Source organism: Lissotriton helveticus, chromosome 11, assembly GCF_964261635.1.
Source record: "Lissotriton helveticus chromosome 11, aLisHel1.1, whole genome shotgun sequence".
Lineage (NCBI taxonomy): Eukaryota > Metazoa > Chordata > Amphibia > Caudata > Salamandridae > Lissotriton > Lissotriton helveticus.
In genome coordinates, this window is record NC_136072.1 from 1,078,134,480 (window position 1) to 1,078,155,098 (window position 20,619).

The 20,619-nt window shown below is 42.2% G+C and overlaps 1 protein-coding gene across 4 annotated transcripts in view; it reads right to left on the reverse strand.

The window, feature by feature from the left end:
* The window catches only part of CIT (citron rho-interacting serine/threonine kinase), a 1,315,032-nt gene that overhangs the window by 290,653 nt on the left and 1,003,760 nt on the right, over window positions 1–20,619 (reverse strand). The gene's annotated exons all lie outside the window — the stretch shown is intronic.

Genomic DNA, 20,619 nt, shown 5'->3' on the forward strand with positions numbered 1-20,619 from the left:
AAGGGATCAGATGGCACAGTATCCATTATTAGTGGTCAATATTGTGTTTTTCCAATCATAGTTCTGTTTGCCCGCTTCCTTTTGTTGAGGATGTGCTGCCATTACTATATTATAACGTTGGAGGAGGGTGGGTCTTGGACAGGGGTGAGACTGAAAGAGGTGGTGAAGTTAAAGTCCTAAAAGGCACATCAGCAAATATTGCCTTCAGCAGCCGCTTAGAACATGTTGAAGAGTACATCTTCTCATGCAAGTCCAAAAGTTCTGTTGAATATAGAAACTATCATTATTAGGTTTTCACATGAAACAAATTCTTCCTCTTTTCCTTCACGCTTTCATCCTAAAAGACACAAAATTCATTTTTTGTGGGTGCAATTAACCAACAATAAAGTTGTTCTCGCTGTTGATGTACCCTATACAAGGAATGTATGTCCTTTAGGTTCTGGTCACTTTAATCAGTCAGATGTCACGGTCAACAAGGTTATTATTGAATAGGTCCCTTGTATTGGCAGACTGCTTGCTATTACCCTTGTGGTATTAAGGACACAGGACATTTTTTAGCCAAATTACAGGCAGTGATATGGCAGCAGGAGTATACATTGATTGTCACGGACATTTGCTCCCTTTATATGAGCATTAATCACACAGATGGGTTGGAAGCAGTTACATTTTATTTAGCAACCAGAAATGTGCAATTCTTCCAACAAAATGCCATGATATTCAAAATGATAGAACTGTGTTTGCTCAACAACTATTTTACTTTTAACAAAGAAGTGTTTCATCAACTACGCGGGGTGGCTATGGGGGCATGTTTTTTCCCACCTACGCATGTCTGCATGTGGGATGGTGAGCAGAACATGTCCTCAGACGCATCCACAAACAGATGTTTGACACACATGTAATTGAGTGGTGGCGTTTCATTGATGATGTTTGTGTTATTTGGAAAGGTTCAGAGGAGGAGGCCCAGAGTTATGTTAACATCATCAACGTGAATTATCTGAATTTCGAATTCACAGCCCATATCAGCAAACAGAAAGTTAAATTCCTAGATGTGGAAATCTATGTTGGCAATAACACCATACAGACAAAATTACAAAGAAAGATGAGAGCGGGAAATTCAATGTTACACGCCAGCAGCTCCCACCCCAAACACTTGATAAAAAGTGTACCATACGGGGAATTTTTGAGAATTAAGAGAATTTGCAGTCAAGATACTGATCTAAAAGAGTGTCAAGATTCAGCAGTACAGAGATTCTTGGCAAGGGGATACAAGATAAAAGATCTGAAAAACGCATTAGCAAAGGCTAATCAGACTGAAACCACAACCAATGTCAATATTATCCTCATGAATGTTGAAGTTTGTAATAATTCTAACACTAGTAGTGATCCCATAAGACTGATTGCAACTTTCAGTCATCAGGAGAAGCAGATAAGGAGAATAATAAATAACAACTGGCGCATTGTTAAGACCAACATTATGTTATCACAAATGTTGCCTGATCTGCCCTCAATAACGTTTAGACGGGCACCCTCTATGAGGGATGCGTTGGTAAAGACCAGCCCAGAAGTTACTACTTCAAAAAATTGGTTATCCAACAGGACAGGCTTTTACAAATACAGTTGTTGCCGGGCTTGTAAGTTTGGGGTCAATAAACAAGAGTATATCGATGCATTTGAACCTTTACCCATTAAAATCAAGGGAATGTTTGCAGTTTACATCCTTGAATGCTCTTGCCTCCTACAATATGTGGGCAGCACGAAGCTGCAGGTATTAAATCGAATCTTGCAGCTTCGTTCAATAGCCAATTCAGACCCCAGCTACCCTGTCGCTCGGCACTTCAAGTTAGTCCACAATAATAACTTGAATGACCTTAGATATTTTGTCATTAATGCAGTGCAGTGCCGAGGCTACCTGGAGGCGGCAACAGGGAGGAAAAACTACACCAGTTGGAAACCCAATATATCTTGTCGCTCGATACAAAGATGCCTAAAGGATTAAACACAGGGGAAGATATGTAAATTTTTTTGTAATTATAAGACTGGGAGTTGGTTTCCTGAGTACAATTCTATTTGTTTTATAATTGCGTCATAATTAATTGTGTGTATATATATATTAGTGTTCTATCCGATTTTAGAACACCTTGTTTTACCCAACTATTTAACCCTCTTTTTTCCTGTCCGGTTTTTACATTGTTTTTATTGGGATTGCTCGGCTTTTAATCGGTTTTATGGAACTATTTATATACTCCTGTAATTATCACTATCCCCATATTGTATCTCTGAGTAATGCATTATTATATGAGTCACTATAATCGACTGATAGTGATAAACATATACATATATATATATATATTGATTTAAATGAGCAAAGTCAAATCTCCTGCTTCACAACAGATAAGATTCTGATGACAAAACGCACTCACTCGTGATTTAAGAATCACAAGTGAGTGCGTTTTTCATCAGAATCTACCTGTCGTGAGGCAGGAAATTTGACATTTCTCATATATATATATATTCACTGAAAAAACCATAGGTTTCACACTCGTTATAGTTAGGAATTAGCATTTAAAAAACCTTTCAAATTCACTGAAAAAAACATAGGTTTCACACCAGTTATAGTTAGCTGAATATTTTACTCATACAAAACCATTGAAATTCCCACGTTATAGTTAGTTGGACTCACTATAACTCGCGCGCCCGCAATCCACTGCTGATGATGTCACATATTACATCATTCATGACATGGTCAGTGACATCACTGATGACATCACTGATGTCATCTCAAATGACATCACTGATGACATCATCCAGTGACTTTGTGTTTCTGTAAAGTTAAAATATGTTTTACATATTGAAGAATGAGTGGATGTATGAGTGTCCGGATGAAGGATTTAGTAGGTGCGTGACTGACTGTATGAGTGAGTGATTAAATGTGTCTTACTGAATGCATTGGTTAGTGACTAAACTGTCTGAATGTGTGCATCAGTATGTCTGTTGTTGTGTAAGCTGCTGCATGTGTTGATCAGTAGCTATATGAGTGGCTATATGGGTTATTGATTGGTTGTTCAAGTATTTGTATGTGAGGTTGAGTGTGTGTGTGTGGGTGGCTGGGAGGTGTGTGACTGTGCATATATGTGTGAGCAGTTGATTCACTTGGTATATGGGTTCAAGAGTGCATGTGGAAAGAGCTGTATGGGAGGTTGAATGTCTGCATGGATGTGTTGGTGAGTGAATGGCTATCTCAGTGCTCCATGTCCAAGTAAGTACATATGTAAAACACAGTGCATGTGAGAGTTGGCATATATAAATGACTATACATGAGAGCCTGTGATTGCGTAAGTGACTGTATAGATCAATGTGTACTTGTATCAGTGATTGTAAAAGAGAGTAAGTATGTGTTAGTATATGTTTGAATAAGTAAGGTTTAGTGTGTATAACTGTGTAGTTGAGGAAATGGGAGTGTGATTGATTCTCTGCATAACTGACTAGGTGTTTGAGTAACTCTGTGGATGAGTGTTAGTGTGTAAGTGTCTGTATAGGTGTATGAGTGGATATGATAGTGTTCTATTGATGAGTGACCGTATGTATGAGTGATTGTATGGGTGAATGAGTGGATGTGTGTGTAGACCTAGAAATCAGTGAGTGCGTATGTAGTTACTGGTATTGGTGTGTCAATAATTTCAGGAATGATAGTTTGTATTTAACACTGGGTGTATCAAAGGTTAGATTAGAGTGTGAGGAGGTGCATCGTATTATCACATGGATGATGTCATCAGTGATGTCATTTGAGATGTCATCAGTGATGTCATCAGTGATGTCATTTGAGATGTCATCAGTGATGTCACTGACCATGTCATGAATGATGTAATATGTGACATCATCAGCAGTGGATTGCGGGCGCGCGAGTTATAGTGAGTCCAACTAACTATAACGTGGGAATTTCAATGGTTTTGTATGAGTAACATGTTCAGCTAACTATAACTGGTGTGAAACCTATGGTTTTTCAGTGAATTTTAAAGGTTTTTTAAATGCTAATTCCTAACTATAACAAGTGTGAAACCTATGCTTTTTTTCAGAGAATTTCAAAGGTTTTTTAAATGCTAATTCCTAACTATAACGATTGTGAAACCTATGGTTTTTTCAGTGAATTTGAAAGGTTTTATAAACGCTAATTCCTAACTATAACGAGTGTGAAACCTATGGTTTTTTCAGTGAATGTCATAGTTTTTAAAAAAAGTTAATTCCTTTGTATATCGACTTTGTTACCTACGATTATTTATTTTAGCTGTTTTTTATAACTATTAATTATAATTATTTAAAAAAAAAAAATTATTTGTTCACTGTATTTTTCTTTTTTAAAAATAATTTTCTCTTTGTGCGCTCAGGGTGCGCGCACCGGTAAGCTCTCCCGAGAGTGCAGCGAGAGCGCTATTTCTGTGTTCGTAAAAAAAAAATATGTAAGAAAACTAAATAATAATACAAGACATTCAGTACCATACTTATAAAAGCAGTATTTTTGATTTACGTAATGAAAATGATTTTGCATTTCCGTAAAGCTACCAAAACGTCACTCAGGCGCGCCGCATAAGCGCCCCCGGAAGGGCCTACGTTCGCGCCGCGTAAGCGCCCCCGGAAGCGCTCCGGTGCGCGCAGCGTAAGCGTGTCAAGTCATGTGACCTTGAAATAACACTTTTCATTGGTTGCTAACAGTTTTTTTTACAAAGAATGAAATCCCCACCCATTTCCTTCACTTCTTCTTTCACTTTTGTGACTGCAAGACCTGTTTTTTTCCTGCTTAATCTTTTTTGGATTATCATGGCTGCCAGAGCATCCAGCAGCAGTGATGACTCTGATGGATTCATAGATGAAGAGCCTCCTCAGCCGAAGGTGAAAGAACATTTCATTTGGAAATTTTTTGATATACCGGAGGGACGTAAGAAAGTAAATGCTCCAAAGGTGGAGTGTAAGATCTGCCATACTGTACTTTCCCGAGGAGACCCCACAAGGAAGTACAGTTTTGGTAATTCTACCATGATTCGCCACGTCCAGAGAAGGCTTTCCCAGAACTATGCCCGGGAGAGTGTCAGGGCACTGGCACGAGAGGCTCCAAGAGATGGTGCCTCTACTTCAACTGGAGGAGCAAATGCATCGGTGAGGGGGCGACCAGAGCAGCTGATCCCCAATATTCAGCCTATTTTTAATGAGGCCTCCATCAAATGCAAGCATTGTGATGCTTTACTTTGTTACGGGGAACAAAGTATTATGATCGTTGCTCGAGCATTAGAGAACCACCGCTGCCGTCCCCAGCCCTAATTTTGATTTTTTTTTGCTCCAGTTGAGCAGTTTGCCATTCCCTGTTTTTGTTTTTGTTGAAAAAAATAGAAAAAAAAAGTTATTTTCAGAACTACCTCCAATTCTCAAAAACGAGCTGTATTCTTTAAAAAATAAAAAAGAGTAACTGAAGTGGAGTGCAGTCAGAGAGGAGAGGAAAATGAGTGACAAAGCTTAGAAAGGGACAAGAGGTGAAGGGAAGTGAAGAACTGAAAGAAGGTGAGTGTGGGGAAGGTGAGTGAGGAGAAGGAGAGTCAACATGGGGAATGAGGATAAGTGAAGAAAATGTAGTAAAGGAATGGGGTGTGGAAGGGTAAGAAAAGAGCAGTGATGTTTAGGAAAGAGTGGAGATACAGACTGGATAAAGACAAGTGAGTGTGAGACAAGGTGAGTAAGGGAGTGAAGAGACAGAGAAAGTGAAAGAAAAAGTGAGAGTAGAAGACTGAAGGCCTCATTTATGAGGCCATGCGTCACTTTTACGCGGCCGGTGCGTCACTTTTTGTGACACACCAGTGGTGTAAAAAATGCACCTTGTTGAGTCATATTTACAAAGTGACGCATCTAGGTAGATGCGTCACTTTGTAAACCCCTGCGCCACATTATACTTGCGCCAGGTGTAAAGTATGCAAAGGGGGTGAATTGACACAAGGAAGGCTCGTAGAAGTGACGCAGTGAAATCTATGAGATTTCACTGCGTCACTTTTAGGACGCCATTGCGTCAAAATCTTGCGCCTGCCTCACAGCAGGCGTAAGACTGATGCAGGCCCTTTCACATGGGGCTGGCCCCATGTGAAAGGATGCATTGCTGGAGTTGCGTCACTTTTGTGACACACTCCAGCAATGCATCACTTTTGCGCTTACAGATACGTCAGAAATACTGACGTATCTGTAACTCCTTGCGAGAGTGGAGATAGAGACTGGATAAAGACAAGTGAGTGTGAGACAAGGTGAGTAAGGGAGTGAAGAGACAGAGAAAGTGAAAGAAAGAGTGAGAGTAGAAGACTGATGCGTCACTTTTACGCCGCCGGTGCGTCACTTTTTGTGACGCACCAGTGGTGTAAAAAATGCACCTTGTTGAGTCATATTTACAAAGTGACGCATCTAGGTAGGTGCGTCACTTTGTAAACCCCTGCGCCACATTATACCTGCGCCAGGTGTATGTATGCAAAGGGGGCGTATTCACGCAAGGATGGGTCGTAGAAGTGACGCAGTGAAATCTATGAGATTTCAATGCGTCACTTTTAGGACGCCGTTGCGTCAAAATCTTGCGCCTGCCTCACAGCAGGCGTAAGACTGACGCAGGCCCTTTCACATGGGGCTGGCCCCATGTGAAAGGATGCATTGCTGGAGTTGCGTCATTTGTGTGACACACTCCAGCAATGCATCACTTTCCTCTAAACACTCTACTTTATTTTTTTACACAGGTTTTTCCCTGTGGTGCGCTCAGGGTGCGCGTACCGGAGAGCGTACCCGGGAACGCACCCAGCGCTTACCCCGCGAAAAAAAAAAAAAAAAAAAAAGAAACGTTTTTTTGCCCTTCAGGGTCCTTTTAGGCCCCCCTCACAAAACCTAGGGGGTCAGGGGGTGTCTACCCTGCCCCCTTTTAATAATTTCCCCCTTTCTTTTTCACCTCTTGTGTCTCGATTCTACCGAGACACAAGATGGCGGACTCTCCGGACTGTTTAGAATGTTCACAGACACCCGAGAGCCAATCAGCTTTCCGCTCGCGCACTCCCGTATCGCGCCGGGTGCGCTCCCCGGTACGCGTACCGGAGAGCGCTCGGAGCGCGCCTATGAATATATATGTGTTTTTGAAGCTAATTTAAAAAAAAAAACACTGGAGCTATTTTCACCAAACATAGCAAAGGCACATCTGCGTACCAGTCCCTACAATTTTGCCAAGTTTGGCGTAATTCCATTCAGCGGTTCGGGCTGTAGACTTGTCAGACCGTCCTATGGAAATTAACATGGGGAAAACACGTTTTGGGACCCCCCTTTTTTCTCAGCCCCCACTTCACGAATCGCCCCGAAACTTCCAGGGAAGGAGCGGAGCTGGCCAAAATTTTGGAAAATGACACACACATTCCTCACCCGGTGCCAGAGTTATTCCCAATAGAATGTTGCGGATTTCCTATGGTAGCCAATCCTAACTATAACTACATACTGGCGACCGCCAGTAGGTAATATTAATATATATATATATATATATATATATATATATATATATATATATATATATATATGCATATGCAAAAGAACAATAGTTACTTACCTTAATCTGTGGTTCTCCATTTTCTCCAGTATTGGTGTCTTTCATAGATTCACATGCACCCGCCCACCTCCCCTCAGAGGCTCCTCAGGCGATAGCGTTGGTTTGACTCCTGTGCGAGAAAATCTGAGAGCCTGAGCCTCTGGGGAGAACATTCTGGTGGGTGCTGACGCCTGATTGGCTGCAGTTTGGTCTATACAAAATGACTAGTATAGTCATGAGTGTGGAAGTTTTTTACACTCTAGCTTAGGGCTACTTTACTTCCTTGTTGGTTATTGCCAAGGGTTTTGGTTTCTTATATGCAAATTGTTGCTTTTTTATGTAAAGTGGGACTCCCACTCCGACGACGGGGAATGATTCAGGCATGTGAATCTATGAAAGACACCAATCCACAGATTACAGGTAAGTAACTATTGTTCTTCTCCAGTATTGGGGTGTCTTTCATAGATTCACATGCCTGAATCAGAGTAGATAGCAGTACACACCATCCTGCTCATAGACCCTCCTTGTTTCATAGTGCATACGCATGCTTTGCAAACAAAAATCACAAGTAAAATAAGCGTGTAAAAGAGCATAGAGGAGGAGGGAGAACAGAGGCTCACCTTATTTAAAAAGATTGCGAAGCACCGCTCCCCCCTCTGAAGTATCTGCATCGCTGGCAGCATCTAAGCAGTAGTGCTTGGTGAAGGTATGTTTGCTGGACCAAGTTGCCGCTCTGCAGATGTGATGGAGAGGCACTCCAGCAAAAAGGGCTGCCGAGGGAGACCGCTCTCGTAGAATGCGCCCTTGGCAATGATTGCAATGGCCTTCCTGCTTGCTAATGACATAGACTGATTGCTGAGGACACCCAGCGGGCTATGGTCTGTTTAGATACAGTCCATCCTCGACGTATCCTTCCATATGCTACAAATCACTGGTCTGTCTTACGCAAGGTAGCAGTTCGTTGAAGATAGAATTTGAGACATCTTCTGATGTCAAGGGAATGCAAGGCCGTCTCGGCTACCGTTTGCGGATTAGGAAAGAATGTTTTTAGAATTACTGGCTCATTAAGATGAAAGTCGGATGGAACTTTAGGCATGTAGCTTGGATTAGTAGGAAGCACCACTGAATTTGAAGTGAATTGTAAAAACGGAGAATTGATAATAAATGCTTGAATGTCACTGACTCTACGTGCCGATGTCAGTGCTAGAAGAAGAGAAACCTTCCAGGAAAGGAATTGGAGATCCACCTTATGAATAGGTTCAAAGGGGTGGCGCATGAGGTGGAAATCAAAAAGGGACCAACGGCAACCCCGAGGTGAACACAGTAAATCAGTTCTGAGCTACAAACTGCAGGGACACCGGGAGCAACTCCGGACACGCGAAGACGAGGAGAGAAGCTGCCGTTAGAAACCGCCAAAAAAAACAAGATACTTCCATGACCGAGTGAGCATACACAGGAGCCAGCAAGAGTCTCCGCCTACCTGAGGACTCCAGGTATCATCACAAGAAAACGCAAGGTACACAAGTCCTGGCGTGGACAACACATTATCCCTGACGAAGACCTTCACATAAAACGTGCCACGAGAAGGTCGAAACGCGTTGGTGCTCTAAAGAGAGGTTCTCATCCAAGCCGAATTGGAACTAGGTCCTTCAGTGGACCAAACTATCCCCAAAACGGATAGTGTATCTCGTGCTTGAAAAATTCCCCAAGACCTCTCACCTGGCAAAGAGAAAGTCAGACATAATTGAGAACAGTTTAATATAATACACTGCCTTGATATACATACAAAAAATAACAGGACTTTACTCCTTCCGAATATGAAGTTTTTGGTTTTTTGTACCTCCTGATTGAATGTATTTAATTGTTTCACTTGTGTAATGTATATAACACTTGAGTATGTAACACTGCACTGTATATAATCCACGGGCACACTGCACCTTGTTTGAACAAAACAGTTCAATTGTGGTCACTGATGGGGTCCTGTTGATGGGCTTTGTTGTTTTGCAACTGCGAAAAAAGAAAAAGAAATTTATATATGAGACATACAACCCAACATTAATTAAAAAATCGTTTGGGAACAGAATTACTTGTTGTATTTATGGTGTCAGAGGCAATTTGTTCATTGTATTCATGAGTTGGGAGAGCACCACATTCAAGTACCAGGAAGGAGGTGGACGCCGGACAGGAGGGAACATTCGGAATAGATCTTTGAAGAATTGTTGAATTATTCTTGTGGAGTACAGAGAATTAGAGCCATCATGACGGAACGTGGAAATGGCCGCCAAAAACACCTTCAGTGTGGCATGAGACCAGCCAGATTTAGCCAATTGAAGAAAGAAAGGTAAGATCTGCTCTGGTTTAGCATGGAGCGGATGTAAATTGGCTGTGAGAAACCAGGCACAAAACCTTTTCCATTTAAGTTTGTATGTCTTAATAGTAGCAGGCGCTCTAGCATTGGCTAAAACTTCTTGACAATCCTCTGGGATATCCAGATGGGCGAACTCAACGTGTTGAGGAGCCAAGCTGCTAATTTCAAGGACGCTGGGTCCGGATGACAAATTTGACCCCTCTGCATTGTCAGAAGATTCGGTATTGGTTGAGGTTGTATGGGATTGCACTCCAAGAGAAGTAGAAGCTTGGTGAACCAATATTGGCGAGGCCACCTAGGCGCAATGAGGATGAGGAGACATGGTTGCGGTTTCATCTTCCGAATGACCCTGGGAATCAAAGGAATCAGCGTAAAGGCGTTTGCATACATCTGAGACCAGTTCATCAAAAGTGTGTCCCCGTAAGAGTCCTTGTGGGGAATCCAGCTTGCAAAGTGTAGGCATTTGCGGTTCTGATTCGTTGCAAACAAGTCCAGGTCGGAATGACCCCACTCTCAAAAGACTCTGTCCAGAGTCGATTGATGGATTTCCCATTCGCGATTGGACGCTGAGAGTCCGCTAACACATTGGACATTCCTGGAACGTACACTGCTGATAGATTTATCCTGTGATCTAGAGCCCAACTCCAAATCACCTGGGCCTGCTGAGAAAGACAGGCCGATTTTGTGGCCCCTTGTTTGTTTAAGTAATGCATACTTGTTGTATTGTCTGTCTTGATTAGAACTGTGGATCCTTGTATTACTGTTCGAATGGACTTCAAGGCCAAAAAAATTGCTCTCAATTCTAGCAGATTTATGTGCCATTTCTTTTGATGCGTATTCCATTTTCCATTGACAGTCATTCCCTGTAGGTGTGCCCCCCATCATTCCAGGGAAGCATCCGTGGTGATGGTATACCTTGGAACTTCCGCCAGGAATGAACACCTTACTTGTAGGTTTTTCTTTTGAACCCACCAAAGAAAAGCTTCTCTCATGCGGTAAGTTATGGTGATCCTGTCATCGAACGACCCCGAGACCTGCACCCATTGGAGATTGAGTTCCTCTTGGAAAGGACTCATCCGAAAACGGCAGTTGGGTATGAGAGGGATGCAGGATGATAGGATCCCTAGGAATGACTTGAACATTCGTACTGAAACGTACGGCAGTTGGGTATGAGAGGGATGCAGGATGATAGCATCCCTAGGAATGACTTGAACATTCGTACTGAAACGTACTCTTTTTGCCGCAAACTGAGGGCCATGTTGCAAATCTTGAACTGTCTTTCTTTTGAGACAAAGGCTTGAGTGAGCAGAGTGTCTAATGCGGCTCCCAGAAACAATACCCTCTGTGATGAAACAAGATGGGATTTCTTGAAATTGATTGAAAATCCCAGAGACTGGAAAAGCGACAGGCATCTTTGAACATGTACTCTTGCTGCTCCCAAAGAATTGGCCTTGATAAGGCAATAGTCTAAGTACGGGAAAAATTGAATGCCTTCCAAGCGAAAATGCGCCGCCACTGGAGCTAATGTCTTTGTGAACACTCGGGGTGCTGAACGAAGCACAAATGGGAGAACCTTGGATTGAAAATCCCTGCCAGCCACTCTGAACCTTAAGAATTTGCTGTGCCTGGGGAGGATGGGTATGTGAAAGTAAGCACCCTGAAGGTCGAGGGTGGCCATGTGATCGCCCTTGGAAAGAAGCTGGAGGATTTCTTGAAGTGTTAACATCCAGAAGGACAGTTTCTTGAGGTATTTGTTGAGGGCACGCAGGTCGAGGATAGGGTGCCATTCCCCTGACTTTTTTCGTATGAGGAAGAACCTCAAATAGAAACCTCTCCCTTTCTGCAATTGAGGAACTTTTTCGATTACACCTTTCCGAATCATTATATTTATTTGGGAGAACAGCTCCTTGAGGTGAGCCAGTGGTGGACCTTTGGAGGTGAATTTGGAGGGGTTTTGACAAATTTTAAAGTGTGTCCTCTGGCCACTACATCCAGGACCCATTTGTCCGTAGTAATTTTGGACCAAATTGAGAAGTAATGGGATATTCTTCCTCTAACTTTTGACCTTGACCATGGTACTTTCTTTTTCCTTGCGAAAAGTTGTTGCCTCGCTGTCCGTATGTTTGTTGCTAATACGGCTGGTATCGCTGGGTACCCTGTGAAGATTGGTGCGAGCGTTGTTGGGAGTAGCCCCCTCTATTAGAATAGGACCCACGTCCTTTGGCACCCTGAAAGGACGATTTGCGAAACTGCAGGTTTCCCAGCGACCTTGCGGTTTCAGTATCTTTCTTTATGGCCTGCAAGGCCTCATGAATGTGCTGGCCAAAGAGAAATTCTCCATTTTAAGGTATATCTATTATTTTTGCCTGGACCTCCTGGCGGAAGGATGTTGACTAAAGCCAACCATGTCTCCTCAGTACTGTTGCACCTGCCAATTGTCGGAAGCCTGTAGATGCCACATCTACGGCTGCATCAATCATCTCCGCAGAAGCGCACTCTCCTTCATGTAATACTTTCTTAGCTTCTGATCTTTCTGGTTCCGGAAGCTTTTCAAGATATGGTGAAATATCCGACCACATCTGTCTATCATATCTCCCTAGTATTGTTAGGGAGTTTGCCGCACGGATTGTAGTTGCAGCTATCGTCGACACCTTTTTGTCAATGGAGTCCAGACGTCTGCCATCTCTGTCAGGTGGAGCGGTCACTTGTGAGGACGGGTTTCTGGCTCGTCTCTGGGCTGCTTGAGTGACAACCGACTCTGTCTTAGCTTGTCCTATAAGGCATGCAGGTGATGTGAGAGGCGCTTAATACTTTTTGTCTACACGAGGTAAGACTGCGAGTAAAGAATTTGGAGTCAACATGATTTTAAGGCCCTCCTTCCAAATAAAATCCATAATTGGGATTGTTTTTACTTGTCTTTGTGGCTGATCTTTAAAGTCATACAAACAGCAATCGTCCTGTTTAGTTTCCATAGCAATCTGAAACCTTTATGTTGCTCTTTCCATTACAAGATGGAATCCCCCAATGTCCACAGGTGCAGAGTCCGCAGTATGAGGAGCAGTAGGTGATGGTGTTTGCGTCTGGTAATTGTCCCACTCCGACAGTACAGATTTATTATCCACCTCTCCTTACTCTCTGTCATCATCAGTGGTTATATCCCCCTCCGTAAGGTGAGATTGTGCCGGAGAAGGCGGAATTGTGGAACGTACGTCAGGTGCTGGTGTTGTAGAAGATTGTCTTGGGAGTCTTAAGGTTGAAGCTGGTGTTTGAGGCATTGGTGTTGCAGGAAGTGACTCCGCCGATTCAGATGGAGGGAATCGGCAGCAATAGTCGTTCAACATACATTGCAGATTGTTAAGGAGATCCAACAGCATCTGTGCTGTTGGCACCGCAGGAGGGGGTGGATCTATAGACTCAGGAAGCTGGTCTTCATCCAGATCGTCGTCCTGAAACTTTATAAACAGTTCTGGAGGACTTCTGGCCGCCCGAAATCTGTCATCCTCGTCAGATTGTCCATCCTCCTCTTCTTCTGAATCTAGAAGCTGCTCAGGCAATTTCAACGGTGATAGAGCCGTTAGAGAAGAGCCTCTTCTTTGCAATAAGGAAACCCCCGTAGGCGGAGGGGTAAAGGAGGCAGCAGACGGAGAAGCAGACTAAACTTGCAAATCTGTACATGAAGAAAGGAGAGGTGTCGACGGACAAACCGTCGACGGTATCGTCGACGGGGATATTGTATGACCTGTGGCAGACGATGAAACAATGATCTTCGTTGACAGGGCTAACAATGTCGACGATGTTTTCTTCGACGATGTAGTCTTCATCGACGACATAGCCGTCGATGCCGGTGGAATAATGATGCAGCTGTCGACGACGGTGGAATTCTCGTCGACGAAGTAGCCATGGACGATGATGGAGTTCTTGTCGACGGTGAGGTAGTTGACGGCAAGGTCATTTCCGTTGACGAGGAACCAGTTGAAGGGCTAAGCTTCGTCGACGATGCGCTCGTCGACGACATCGTTTTAGTCTTCGACGACGGAGCGTTGACGCTTGATGGCAGTATCTTCTTCGACGAGATGGGTCTAACTGAAACCAAGACCATCGTCGACGGTGAGGAAGCCGACGACATTACCATCTTAGGTCTTGGCGATGAGAAGTAACCATCGACGTGGAGGAAACGTCGTAGACGGCTTCTCCGTCGACGATGCAGTCGTCGACCAGGTCTTTTTCTGAGGCAAACTTTTCTGTGACAGTCTTTTAGTTGGTAAAGACTTAGCAGACTTTCTCGGGGGCGTATTAAATCCAGATTTTGAAGGTGGAGAATCCTTTTTTGCGGTAGAGGAGGAAGGAAAGTCTGAATCCTCAGCTTTTCTCAACACCTTAGCCCCAGGAGAGGATACCTCTTCCTCAATCTTCCTTTTTCTGGAAGAAATAGAAGAACCCGAAGCCAAACTTCCTACCTCAGATAGAGGATTATCCTGGTCCTTGATCTTCTGTAACCATAGTAGAAGATGACCTTCCCTGTCTCTGTGAGTCTTCTGAGGAAAAGTTCTGCAGATCTTACAATCCTTTACCTCATGGCCTGGATACAGGCAATAAATGCATTTTTTTGTGGGGATCTTCTTTAAAAGCCTAAGCTTCCCACAAGACTCACATGGTCTGAAGAGAGATTTTGAAGAAGACACTCCAAAAATAGGTAAAAACCAGTCAGGTTGAGAAGTAGTGAGCAGAGCTCAGGGAGACTCACTTCACACGACGTGCGGTAGAAAATCTGAGAGCCTGAGCCTCTGGGGAGAACATTCTGGCGGGTGCTGATGCCTGATTGGCTGCAGTTTGGTCTATTTAAAATGACTAGGATAGTCATGTGTGGAATTTTTTTACACTGTAGCTTAGGGCTACTTTACTTCCTGGTTGGTTATTGCCAAGGGTTTTGGTTTCTTATATGCAAATTATTGCTTTTTTATGTACCGTGGGACTCCCACTCCGACGATGGGGAATGATTCAGGCATGTGAATCTATGAAAGACACCCCAATACTGGAGAAAACTCCTTCCTTTCTCGCTCACTTTGTCGGCTGAAAAAAGAGCACAGACCCAGTAAGTATTTTACAGTTGGCTATTATTCCTGTTGCTCCCACGCGTTACGTCCCTCACAGGGGACTTGATCACATGACGCGCTACTAGCCCAATGGTTCATTTAAATAGTTACCATTTTTTTCAATTTGTTTTCACCAATACACACGTGACTTTGTGAATAAATTAGGTAACACTATGTGGTCATGGACATAGAAGAGTGACAACATGTGAAAAAACAATTCTGTTATTCTCTCCTTCCCTTGTTGGTCATTTCATTTCAAGCTGCTTCATCTAAAATTATGGAGGTGTTATGTAAAAATGATTGTTCATTGCATACATGCATATACATATTTTCTAAAACATATAAATATATAATAAAAAAAATATATATAATAACTGGATAAAATCCTGTTTTTATAAATACATACATAATAACTTATGTGCACATTTGTGCATTCTATATATATATGATTGCATGGTTGATGATTTGAAGGGGCTGAACAGATCTATTGCGCTTAAGCAGAAGCGAAGGAGTTATGCAGAGTTGTAATATTCCACCCTTATGCGTAAAATCAATAATCATGGGAACATCATCGTGAACAAAGCTGACAAAGGGGGTAATGTTGTTTCATGGCCTCAGGATATGTATGCTAATGAGGCAGAAAGGCAGTTAAATTACCCCTTCTGTTACAGGAAGGCCTCTTTTAATGAATTGAATAAAGTCAAAGACTTAGCACATAAACAGCTGGCTCATTGGAAAAGGGATGGTCTTATCAGCAAAAAAGAGTTCTGCTATTTGAAGAACGACCACCCGATTACCCCTACATTATATCTGTTACCCAAAGTTCATAATGGTGTATCTCCTATACTCGGGCGTCCCATTATCTCCGCCCAGAATGGGTTACTTGAGCCTATCTCTAAATATTGTCTGCACAGTTATATGGAGGCACTTCCGTCATACATCAGAGATACAGGTCATTTTCTCATGAAACTGAAGGGGGGTCACTTGGAGTTCAGAGTATTACTTTATTGTGATGGATATCTGTTCTCTTTACACCTGGATTATTCATCAGGATGGTTTTCATGCTATTCAATATTTTTTGTCAAGCAGAGACATCAAATTTAATGAGCATAGCAAGATGTTAGTGAAAATGGTTGAACTGTGCCTTTGTAACAATTTTTTTCTTTTTAACAATGAGGTTTACCAGCAGCTACGGGGCGTGGCCATGGGCGCATGCTTCTCCCCCCAGTTATGCGTGTTTACACGTAGGCTGGTGGGAGGAGTATGTCCTGGGTCGCGCCCTTGGCTGTAGTGGAAATCAAGAAACAGGCATCATTCATTTGTGGCGTTTCATAGACAAGGTGTTTTTAATATTACATGGGTCTAGAGAAACCGCTGAAGAATTTGTGGCTAACATTAACAATAAAAATGCTCAATTTAGAATTTACAGCTACCATTAGCAATGAGAGAATTGAGTTTTTGGATGTTGAAGTTTATATTGCTGATAATACCATTCAGACCAAGCTACATAGGAAAACAACTGCTGGTAACTCAATTCTCCATGCCTTTAGTGCCCATCCCTGCCGTCTTATTAAAAGTTTTAAGAATCCAACGAATATGCAGCAATGAGAGTGATCTTGAATTTTGATTAAATGAAATATTTCAAAGATTTTTGGTACGTGGTTACAAAGAAATTGACCTTAGAAATGTGCTGAAAAGAATGTTTTTAACAACTAAAGAACCCCCTCAAGCCTCCAATACTGAGATAGTGACTCCCATTAGAGACAATTTGTCTAAGAAAAAGGACACGGTTGTTAGACTGATTACGACTTATAGTTGTTATGAAAAGAAGATTCGTAATATCTTGAAGTCTAACTAGCCGATTTTGAGAACAGACATTACTCTGGCACACTACTCAGTGAGGCCCCTTCTATTACTTTCAGGAGGGCTCCCTCTATGAGGGATGCCTTGGTTAAGACCAGTCCAGAAGTAGTTAAATCATCTAATTGGCTTTCCAATCAATCAGTTTTTTTTAGATGCAGTTCCTGCAGAGTCTGTAAATTTGGGGTTAACATTCGGGAATATCGTGATGCTTTCGGTCAGGATGGCTGCAAGATTAAAGGTTTGTTTTTTAACTGTAAAACTGACTAAGCAAAGTATGTCTTACAATGTACTTGTCATCTTCAATACATTGGGAGCACTAAGCTCCAGGTTTCCAACCGTATCTTGCAGCATCTTCGGGCAATTGTTAACTCCAACCCCAGTTACCCTGTGGCACGTCATTTTAAATTGGTGCATCTAAATAATCTCAGTGATTTGAGTTATTTTGTTATTGATGCAGTCCCATTTTCTAAAAGGGGTGGGGATAGAGATAGGAAACTCAGGCAGTTGGAGATCCATTATATTTTACTTCTGGACACCAAGATCCCAAATGCACTTGCCCTTTTTTTGCACTTGGGCATCCGCTTTTATGAAATTTGAACAAATCCCCTATGAATTAATAAGTGACTTGTACTGCACTTTATATGATGCTTATGTTTGTTCACATTATATATGAACTCCTGCCTTATTGGTGACTGTTACACTCCTATTTCGCTACTATTATGGTATCACTTAAGGGATTGTAGTTTATGGGCACTTGCCCTTGATTGACTTATTTCTTCTTATGACTCAAGTGTTTGTTATTTATTATGCATGAACACTTATGTATATTTTGTTATATGCAGAATATCCCCGATATTTTATTTTGCTACACTATTAGCTTTAATATCATTGAAGTTGATACTAATGCGAATTTATATGTGAGTATTTTTTCTCTGTTTATGATAAAATGGGAGGAGTATATGTGAACATTTTAGCATTTAATCTCCCTGGTTTTTGCTCATGTCATGTGATCAAGACCGGGTTTACCCGGTCGAAACGTGTCATGCTGCCATCAATGGGGGAATAAAGCACTTTCATTTTTCACTATTAACATATTGAGGAAAAGATCACATTTACTAAAATACGATCATGAAAAATTGAGTTATAAAAATACACAAATTAGCTTCAAGTACAGCAACACTTGAAAGTCTGAGTTTATGCAATACAACCTTAAATCTCAATATATTATCTTCGTTATACGTGTATACCCTTTCTATGTAGTTATGTATCTATATATTTATTACTTTACTCTTACAGTAGAACGAAATTTAAAAAAAAACTGACTCTCTCCAATGACTACTCTGTCTCACCCTATACCTCTCTCAATATTTTCTCTAGCTCCTGACTCATTACAAACCTCATTCTACTACTATAATCTCCCAAATAACCCTTTCTAGACTCTTCCCTCCTTGGTTTATCCCACAACTCAATTTGCTACTTTCCCTCATGTATCCCCCCTTGGCTCGTCCCAAACCTGATTTTACTACAATGATCTCCCTAATCCCTTTCTAGAGACTCTTCCCTCCTCCATATCTCCTTTTACTCACTCCAAACCTCGTCTCACTACTATGATCTCCCAACTAACACTTTCTAGACTCTTCCCTCTTCTATCCTTCCATTTTCGTATTCAATACAACTAACAGACTTGCCTTTCCACCGCTCAAATTAACTCCTATTTCCCTATAGTAATCCACCACTAATCCCTTTGGGTTCCGGAGTAGCTTGCCAAGCGCCGAAATGTACTTTGATGCCTCGTACGAGTAGTAAGTGCTACATAAATACAATGACAATTACATAATCTTCCTAGAAGGCACATAGTTATCATTCCTCACAAGGAGTAGTGGTCTTGTTCTGGTAGTGAGACTAGGCAAATAGAATTGCCCCCTCCCCCTCCAAGTCTTGTTATAAACCGCAAATGCAGTATTCATGTTAATTATCCCTCAGTAATACTCATTTCTGGTAGAAACTATCTAACCACAGGTACTTAATCTTCAGAATATCTTCAGGCCCTAGACTAGATGTGGTGAATTTCAATAGCAGTTCTATAGTGCATGGGCATGGTGGGTCGTGCAGCTTTATGGTGACTTTGTACCGCCTCGAAAGTGATGGCGGGAACCACTCACAAGTGCCACTGCTGCATATTGATGTCAGTTTCATGACTCTTTCTACTTCCACACCCTCAGACAAGGAGTGTAGGCAATTGTTGGTGACAATGTACCGATGTCTAACATAGATCCTTTTAAGTTGTTAAAGTGACCACTTCACAGCACGTCATTATAGTACATCATATTATCTACCTCTACTATCCTTCCTAGTAAGTCTAGCAGCACACAATTGAAGAATGTTCACATGATAATTTTTCATTGTACTCTTTCTGAAAGAGAGATTTTGTTATGTATGTATCTCAACACTGAGCCATTAACTGGTTGATATTATTTTTGGTTTGAAGGAAAGTATTCTGAAACACTATTGCTGCTGTTCTGGGGAGGTGGAAGGGGAGTGAGGAATCTGCAGTTAGGAAGAGCATTCAACCAGAAAGAGAGTTAAAGAAGGTAAGTAACTTGTGCTTCCTCACCTTCAGAGTAGATATCAAAGCAGTACATATCAAAAGAAGAGAGTCTGAGTAGTAGGTTCCGACCAAAGCTAGTGAAATTACCTTCCCATCAGACCTGTGTGTCAAGGCACTGGTGCTTTGTGTACAACAACAGGCATACCTTGTGTCAGTGTCATTGTAAAGGCCTTGGCCCTGTGGAATAGGCTCTCAGCGGGCCGCTTTTTGGTCAGTGTGCAGCAGATCTTAATACAGAGGATAATCCAAGAAGGTACGGTCCTCTTTTGCACTGCCATGCCATTGTCTGCACCTGAGAAACCAAAGAAAAACTAATATTCTACCTGATGATCTTTCGTCAGGTTGATGTAAAAGCTCAATGCCGTTTTTGGATCAAGGAGATGGAGTCTCTTCTCTTTCAAAGGATGAGGCAGAGCAAAGAATGCTAGCAATGTGACTGATTGGCCAACAAGGAATGGTTTCACATCCTTAAGGAGGATAGCCATCTGGGTACTCAACAACAACTTGTCCAAGAAGAAGGCAGTATATGGCAGTTGTATGGACAGCACCTGCAGCTCTCTCACAAAGGACATCCTTTTAAGCATCGAGACCCTTAAGGTGCATCTTTCATAGACTCAAAAGGAATTCACATAAAGAATGTCAAGACCAGCTTAAGGTCCTACAGGCGCCATCACAAACAGTTTGTGAAGGAACAGGTCACAAACCTTAAAGGAGCTGGTGACTTTAACAAGGACAGATCGCCCAACAAACACAAAAAGGTTGAAAGGGCCTGATATGTCACCTTTCACTGTGCCACATGTAAGGCTTTGTTGTGGTAAGGAAATATCAAACAAAAGAACATCAGAAAGTTTGGCTTGTGAGGGATCAGTGTCTTGGGCACCACACCAGGCAATTCATTTATCCGAGCGTGTAGCGTAAATGGACTTCATGAAAGAGAGTCCACCACCCGAGTCAGCGATTCAAACGCATTCAACAGCCGCCGCGCAAGCTCTATCCTTAGAAGTGAACATTTTGTAGATCTTGGTGCAGTAACCTGCCCTGCTGCTGAGAAAGGTGGTCCTGCCCAAGCAGAAACTTAAGTGGAAAGGACATGTTCATGCTCAGAAAT